The 8,148-nt window shown below is 39.2% G+C and overlaps 1 long non-coding RNA gene across 1 annotated transcript; it reads left to right on the forward strand.

The window, feature by feature from the left end:
• The first annotated feature begins 44 nt into the window (after nt 1-44).
• LOC143655204 (uncharacterized) lies at nt 45-5,487 on the forward strand. The gene is made up of 3 exons (XR_013162106.1): nt 45-157; nt 1,191-1,314; nt 4,404-5,487. It is a non-coding gene; the product is annotated as an uncharacterized LOC143655204 (long non-coding RNA).
• Nucleotides 5,488-8,148: the final 2,661 nt, after the last annotated feature.

The following is an 8,148-nucleotide window of genomic DNA, read 5'->3' on the forward strand; positions in this document are numbered from 1 at the left end:
GGAGGGGCGGGGCCGGGGCGGGGCCGGGGCTGGGGGAGGAGCCGGGGGGGTTCGGGCGTGGGGTTGGAGACCCGACGCCGTAGGAGCCGAAGGATGAAGGCGGGACGCGGCGGAGAGAGGCATTCGGGACCCACCGAGGATGAGGGACTGGGAACGGGTAAGGGGTGAGGTGGCTGGGGCGGGAGGAGGGTCTTCCGGCCCAGAGGCGGAGGCGAGGGAAGCGGGCGGGGCCCGAGGGCGAGACCGGGGTGGGGCGGGATGGAGTGAGCGCCGCAGGCGCGGGAGTCTGGTCCACTTAAGGTCTCTTGACTGTGGTGAGCTCGGGTCGCAGAACTGGGCCGAGCTGCCCTGGGCCTCCCAGAAATGAGAGCACCAAGCGTCTCCTCCGTTTTCCTCCCCGACGACCTGGTCCTGTTCTCTTTGTAAACTCCGAGCGGGGCCGGACCTGGAAGCTGGGGTACCTGTCCAGAGTGTCCTGTAACGGGAAGACCTGAGGCTGGAAATCTGGACCTGGGTTCCCTTTTGAGGGGTCCAGCGCTGGCACTAAGGAGACCCCAGACTCAGTCTTCTCCTTCCCGAGTTGGGCATCGCTCAGAGCTATCTCCCTGTCGGGTTCCCAAATCTAAAGGCCACCACTCATCCAGCCAGGCTTAACGTCTTACGGGCTTGACAGCCTTGCTAGGGAGTTGAGTGAAGGGTGGGGCACTTTTTCTCCAAAGGAAGAGATCAATAGAGAATGGCTTTAGTTATACCCAGTGCTCTCATTTTACACTTGGAGAAAGAGAGGTCGAGAGAGAGTCTGGCACATCCCAGTTCTTGTACACACACATAGCTCTCCTCTGGGCTGACCTGTCTCATGCCTCAGTAGGGAGAATTAAGTGCCTGTGGGGATCGATGGTGATTTCCTTTGGCTCTGGCTGCCATAGCAGCAGCTGCACCAGTTAATGGAGGTTCCCTTTTAGCATTTTCTGCCAGCCCTCAAGCACTTAGGGCACTTCTACTCCTGCATGGAAGTGGAAAACCGGGAATCCTAGGGCCAAGGGGAAAAAAATTAGGGGTACACTTTTTTCTCAGACCTGGGCCTGTATTCCCTAGTCTAAAGCAGCGAAGAAAATCCAACCTAGGATATCAGACGGTATATATGACAACCTCTGGCGGCCACCACATGGTTTTATTCTCTTAATCTGCAGAGCTGTGCAGCCATTGATCCCCCATGCCAAGGACTCAGAAGAATTTGGAAAGTTGGGAATCACCTGCAAGAGACCAGGGACCATGGGGAAATTATGTTCCTGCACAGGACCAGACTGCAGCCGTGTAAGGGGGGGGGGTGGTGGGATCTTTTTTGGTGTGTGTGTGCTGTATGGTGAGGTCACATTTCATTATTTTTGCCATGTGACTATCCCATTATTGAAGCACTATTTGTTGAATTTTTTGTTTGTTTGTTTGTTTGTTTTGCTTACTTGGTTTTTGGGAAGTTCACGGACTGGGAATCAAGCCTGGGTCTCCCGCATGGCAAGCAAGAATTCTACCACTGAATTACCCTTGTACCCCCCCCCCATCATTTTAAATATCTATCCAACTCTTCTTTTTTTTCTTTTTTTAACATGGGCAGGCACCGGGAATCGAACCCGGGTCCTCTGGCATGGCAGGCGAGCATTCTTGCCCGCTGAGCCACTGCGGCCCACCCTCTATCCAACTCTTGTCACTTTTGGAAGTGAGCCTTTGATTACTGTTCTGGCCTCAGTTTCCCCATCACGCTCTTATTTACCATCTAGTTCTTGTTCCATGGTACATGTATTCATTCAACACAAATATTTTACTTGCCTTGACTGTCTGCCAGGCCCTATACTAATTAAGGGCTGGGAGATAAGGCAAGGCCCAAGGCCCCTGTCCTGTTGGGAGAGAGGGGCACTTAACCAGACAATGACAATACTGTATGTTATGTGGGAGGATAAATGTACAGAGGAGGGGCACCAAAAACAGGAAAGAGGGGCAGGACAGACATTCTAGGCAGAGAGGACAATATGGGCTAATGACACGGAGGCATGAACAGCACTGAGTGCGGTTGTGTGCATAAATGTTTACCGAACAAAGGGAGTTGATTTTTTTGCCCATTGCACTCAGTAACCAATTCCTGAGACACCAGGGTTTCAAAGAGAGAAAGAGTTTATTCCTCGTGAGAGCAGATGGCCTGTTGGGCCAAAACTCTGTCTCTCTGAACTGCAATAATTCTGATAGTTTTATAGTATCAAAAGATGGGCAGGTTTTAGGATGATGAGTACAATGGCTCCAGGTGATGTAATTAGAGGTGAGCTAATTATTGAGCATGCGCATAAACATCAGGGGCTGTCTTTAGTGATCACAAGACTCCGAAGTTGAAAAACGGGATGAAATGGGTACAAGTGAGGGTCAGTCACAAGGTCTTTACATCCCAAGGGCACAAGAAAAAGACTATACAATCATTATCAGGGATCAAGGCAGTTAGATTACAGTTCAAGGATTTCAAGGATTTCCTTCTGTCTAATCCAATATACCAGCAAGCAAAAAGGAATAGTATATAATGATTCAGCAACCATAATCATCCCTTAAATCCTAATTTCTCAGTTATAACTCCCCCCTCTTATTTGATAATTATCTTTCAACCTTGAGGGATATCTGCATGATGATGTCTTTTTCACGCTGAAAAAGGGGTGTTAGCATTATGGGGCAGAGGGATGAAACTGGTTGTTGTGCTTGGGACAACTTGATTGTACACTTTTGGGTTTCTGAGTTTGTCTGTCACTGGAACAATCTGGAGGCTTTAAGTCTCTGAAAAACAAACTTAACAAGTAAAACTTTCATAGAGCTCAGGTATCCCTTACATTTCTGGGAACACTGTTAGCTGGGGCTTGCCATACTGTGGCAGTTTGCAATATCTGGCTGAAACTTGCATAAGAGTAACCTCCAGAATGACTTCTCGACTTGATTTGAAATCTCTTAGGCATTGAAACTCTGTTTATTTCCTTTCCCCCTTTTGGTCAACTAATCCCATGATGCCAGGGCCAGGGTCATCCCTGGGAGTCATGTACCATGTTGTCAGAGTCAGGCTTATCCCTGAAAGTCATGTCCCATGTTGGCAGGAAGACTTATACCCCTGGAAGTCATGTCTCACATAGAGGGGCAGGTCAGAGTGTAGCTTAGAGAGAAAGAGAGACTACATCTGAGCAACAAAAGAGGTTCTCTGGGGATGACTCTTAGGCATTAATTATAAGTAAGCTCAGCTTTACTATTGCAGAAATAAGTTTCATAAGAGCAAGCCTCAAGATCAATGGCTTGGCTTTTTAAATTATGAGCCCATATTGTTTAAGAAAATATCAAGAATTCCCCAGATAAGGATATTTAATAGTTACAGTTTTTCTCCAGTCCCTCAAGAGACTTTGAAAATACTTTTTCATTTTTTGTTCAAAATACCTTGAAATGCATCCTGGTATAACATGAACTTGTACAGAGGATCATGATTGTATTCCTTATTCTAGGTTCCATGTCAAATAAAGCTGAATTAGGTTGTTTAAATAAACTGACTATAAAGGTTAAATTAGATAGTGTGCTACAGGAAATTTAAATTTTGGACAATATGAGCATCTCTTCTTTTGGTCTCACACAGAAGTTAAAGTCTTAAAATACAGATATCTTTTACACTGTGTTCTGATTTACCTTAGTATTTACCAGATCAGCTTCATTCACACTTTAATTGAAACCTGATTTTTTTTAGGTTTATTTATTTATTTAAAAAATTAACAACAAACAGAAATATTAACATATCATTCCATTCTACATATATAATCAGTGATTCTTAATATCATCACATAGTTGCATATTCATCATTTCTTAGAACATTTGCATTAATTTAGAGAAAGAAATAAAGAGACAACAGAAAAAGAAATAAAACGATAACAGTAAAAAAAAAGATTATACATACCATACCCCTTACGCAACCTGATTTTTTAATTTCAGTTTTTTAACAGTTGCTGTATAGAGTAAGGCTGAGTTTCAGAGATGGCAAACTTTAACCCTGGGTCTCAGGTGTCACGCAGATACCTAAAGTGCCAGGAAATTACTAGGTTATACAAAAAAGCAAAGCATCTTAGATTGTAGAAATTAACTGTTAAAGCTCAAGAGTAAATGTGACTGCTGTAAGAGCTTACAATTTAAGCCCTCATTTTCTTATAAGCATTTTTTATGAAGCTGCTTTCAGAAATAAAAACATTTGACAGTTGTTTTATATGGGGGTCAACCACAAATGATAGCAGAGGCTTGTCCTATTTTCACCTTTACACATTTATCAGAGTTGTGTTAATTAACAGGTGAAACATAATTTATATATTTGTTCTGCCATTTTTTTTGTTTGTTTCTCCTTGTTGCAGGTGAAGCTCTGACCTGTAGCTGACCACATATACTTGAAAAGAAGCATTAGAGCAAAGCAATGCAACTGAGAAGTAAATTTGGCTGTTTCCATAATCTGTAGCCTTGTTCTAAGAATAATTAAAGCCATGGTGCTTTAGTTTGCGAAAGCTGCCAGAACGCAGTATACCAGAAATGGGTCAGCTTTTATAAAGGGAATTTGTTAAGTTACAAGTTTACAGTTCTAAGGCCATAACAATGTCCAAATTAAGGCATCCAGAGAAAGATAACCCGAGACTGAAGAAAGGGACAGATGGCATCTTGAATTTCTCTGTCAGCTTGGAAGGCACATGGCTGGCATGTCCAAATGTCTGTGTGTGAGCTTTTTCACTCCATAAGCGCCCATAAAGACTCCGGTAAATGTGTGATTGTGGAAACCTTGTGTCTGATGCTCCTTTTATCTACGGTATGGACAAATGAGTAAAACATATGGATTAAAAATAACTAAATAATAGGGGGAACAAATGTTAAAATAAATTTAGTAGATTAAAATGCTGGTGATCAATGAAAGGGAGTGGTAAGGGGTATAGGAAAAAAATAGGGGAAACAAAGGCTAAAATATATTGGGTAGATGAAAATATGGCAGTTAATGAGAGGGAGGGGTATGGCATATGGTATGTATGAGTTTTTTTCTTTTTATTTCTTTTTTTTAATTGATACAAATGGTCTAAGAAATGATCATGGTGATGAATATACAATTATGTAATGATATTGTGAGTTACTGATTATATACCGAGAATGGATTGATCATATGGTAAAAATGTTCATGTTTGTTTGTTGTTATGTGTTAAAAAAAATAAAAAATAAATTTAAAAAGTAAGAAGACTCCAGTAAATAATTAAGACTGACCTTGAATGGGCGGAGTCACATCTCAATCTAATCAAAAGGTCATACCTACAATTGGGTATATCACATCTCCATGGAAACAACCTAATCAAAAGATCCCATCCTACAATAGGTCTGGTCTACAAGATTGGATTAGGGTTAAGAGAACATGGGGAAAAAAATTTTAAAAAAGAACATGAGGGTAATTCAGTGGTAGAATTCTCGCCTGCCATGCAGGAGACCCGGGTTCGATTCTCAGTCCATGCACTTCCCAAACAAACAAAAGAAAAAAGCAACAAAAACAAACAAATTCAACAAATGGTGTTGTAATAACGGGATACTCACAAGGAAAAAGAATGAAATGTGACCCCGCCATACAGCATACAAAAAAAAATGGCTTTTCTGGAGTATGTAACACTTTCAAAACAGCACAGATGACTAACAACATACCATTGTCTAGCAGATCAGTATCAGGATATAACATAGACAGTGAGAATTTTGTCAAGTTTTTAGGAATTTGATATAATCCCTAAATATATGAATAACATTTTACCCATATAAAGTTAGCTAACAAAAGGATAGAAAGTCCCTTTTAATTATTATAATACTTCCCAAGCATCTTCTATATAATATGTTAAACTTAGCACCTCACTTTTACAAGGTGAAAGAACAAATCCTTTGTAACAGTTTTCCTTTAAAAGTGAGAAGACTGAAATAAAGGATGATAAGGTCAACATAAACATCAACAAGGATATTATCCTGATATAAAATCTTTGTCTTCTAGCGTATTCAGATGGTTAAGATTAACTTTTCATTAAGAGCAGATTAACAATCCACATTATTTTAACAGAGATAAAACTAAACATTAGTTTTGTATGAATACAGGGTTTGACACAAAAGATTTTCTTTTTAAATATATGATAAACAGACTTCTCAAATTTTGATCAGCATTGACTATGACAGATTCATTTTTATAAACCTTCTATAACTTTCCATATTCATTCAGGGCCTGTAGTCAATGATGACAACAAACAAAATTCACTTTCTCAAACCTTCTAATACTTTCCGTCTCCATTCAGGGCTTGTAGTCAGATACAAACAAAATCACTTTCTCGGACTTTTTACAATAACAAACAAAATTACCTCTAATCAGAAAATATGATCATCTTAGTATGGAAAATAATAAAAATACTATCCATTCCCCCTATAGTCTTTATCAAGACCGCATACAATCAGAAATAAATATGATAACTAATTCACAAAGTTCTTTGAACATATATACTTCCTTCCAATAGCAGTTTTCATGAAGGAAAGAAGAGACAGAAGTACTAGAAATTAATGAAAGAAAGAAGAATTATGCTTGGGTTTGGACACAGCCAGGCATTTATATACTTTATACTCACCACACACAAATGATTACTTTGCAATAGGCCTGAACTCTCTCTAACCAATCCAACACTACCTTCGAAGGTCGGAAGAACCCAAGTTTGAAACGTAATCAGCTTTTCAATAATTAAGGGATTTATATCCAGAAAAAACCCTCAAATCTTTCTCAACATTATTCCCAAGAGCTAAATAATACCAGGAATATGTTAGTTCACAAAATTAAGTTATGGCTTCTAAAAAACTAGTTCAGAACTGTATTTATTCAAATGCTACTTACTTATTTAAAGGTCTTACAAGTGTCATCTTTTCTGTGAGGTCTTCTTAGGTCATTTTAATCTACCTGCTTTTAAAATTTTTCCAGCATTTTTATTCCTTTATTAAGATAATTGGCAGGTATTCTAAATACTACTGTCTTATACTGTGCCCTGGTGCAATATATTCTAACTAGCATATAAACTTTTTGAAACTAAGAATTATGTCTTCTGCATTCATGACAGCACTTACTGATATATATACTGATTGACATTAACAAAGCTACAACAAATTCAAATTCTTCCACATAGTGGGATAACAAATGGCAAGGTAATTAAAAAGCCAGATTCTTTGAAATCCAGGTAATTGAGGTTACAAAAATCTCACTTTTTTATTTAGTAAACTTAACTGATTTCTTAAATAGGATATATTTGAAGCATTGCATATCTTTATTTTCATTCTATTTTATATGTGTCATCATTACCAGGTACATAGCTCAGTTTATGCAACCTATCTAGTTAGGCTATTTTTAAGAGGAATTTTAATTATGAGAATGACCTTATAATTCTAGCTTTTTTATCAGTAAGCTTGTATAAATTTAGGGAGAACATAGCTAAGCAGAATAAAATTGCATTTGTTTGATTCAAAAATCCATCATAAAATTCCTTCTGTTGAGAAAAAATCTTTGTTTTCATGGTATGCTGAAATTATGACAAACCTTAAAAGTACATTTACTATCAAGTTCTGGAAAATATACTTCAATTGTTTAATTTGCCCCAGGCCTAAATCCAGGAGAATGTTTTCATAGCTCTCAAAGATCTTTCATTTTACTTACTGAAATTTGCAGTTAGATCTTATTCAATTACTCCTATCCCAAGGCTATTCATATTTTAATAATGATCTGATTGCTATGGTTACCATTGCAAAGGTATTATTGAAAAAAAGTAATTTTAACAAGCATGGCTTATTCCACAGGATTTTTTTCTATGCCTACCATTTCTGATCTTCAGGTCCAGTTGAAAGAATTCTAAACCACACCTCCCCCATCATTCTGCATCCAGTCTTTCCTTCAGAGCTGCCTTAGGTGCTTAGGTCCTGAGGGCAGGGATAGGTGAGACAGAAAGAATGAGGCTTGGCCTGTTGAACTTGGATTTAAAAGTTTTGAGTGAAGGTGGTGGGATTAGAGTTCCTATGCTCTTCTGTTAGTTATTTCCAATTATTGGAACTATTTCACTTAAAGCTGTG

This window comes from Tamandua tetradactyla, chromosome 14, assembly GCF_023851605.1.
Source record: "Tamandua tetradactyla isolate mTamTet1 chromosome 14, mTamTet1.pri, whole genome shotgun sequence".
Taxonomy (NCBI): domain Eukaryota; kingdom Metazoa; phylum Chordata; class Mammalia; order Pilosa; family Myrmecophagidae; genus Tamandua; species Tamandua tetradactyla.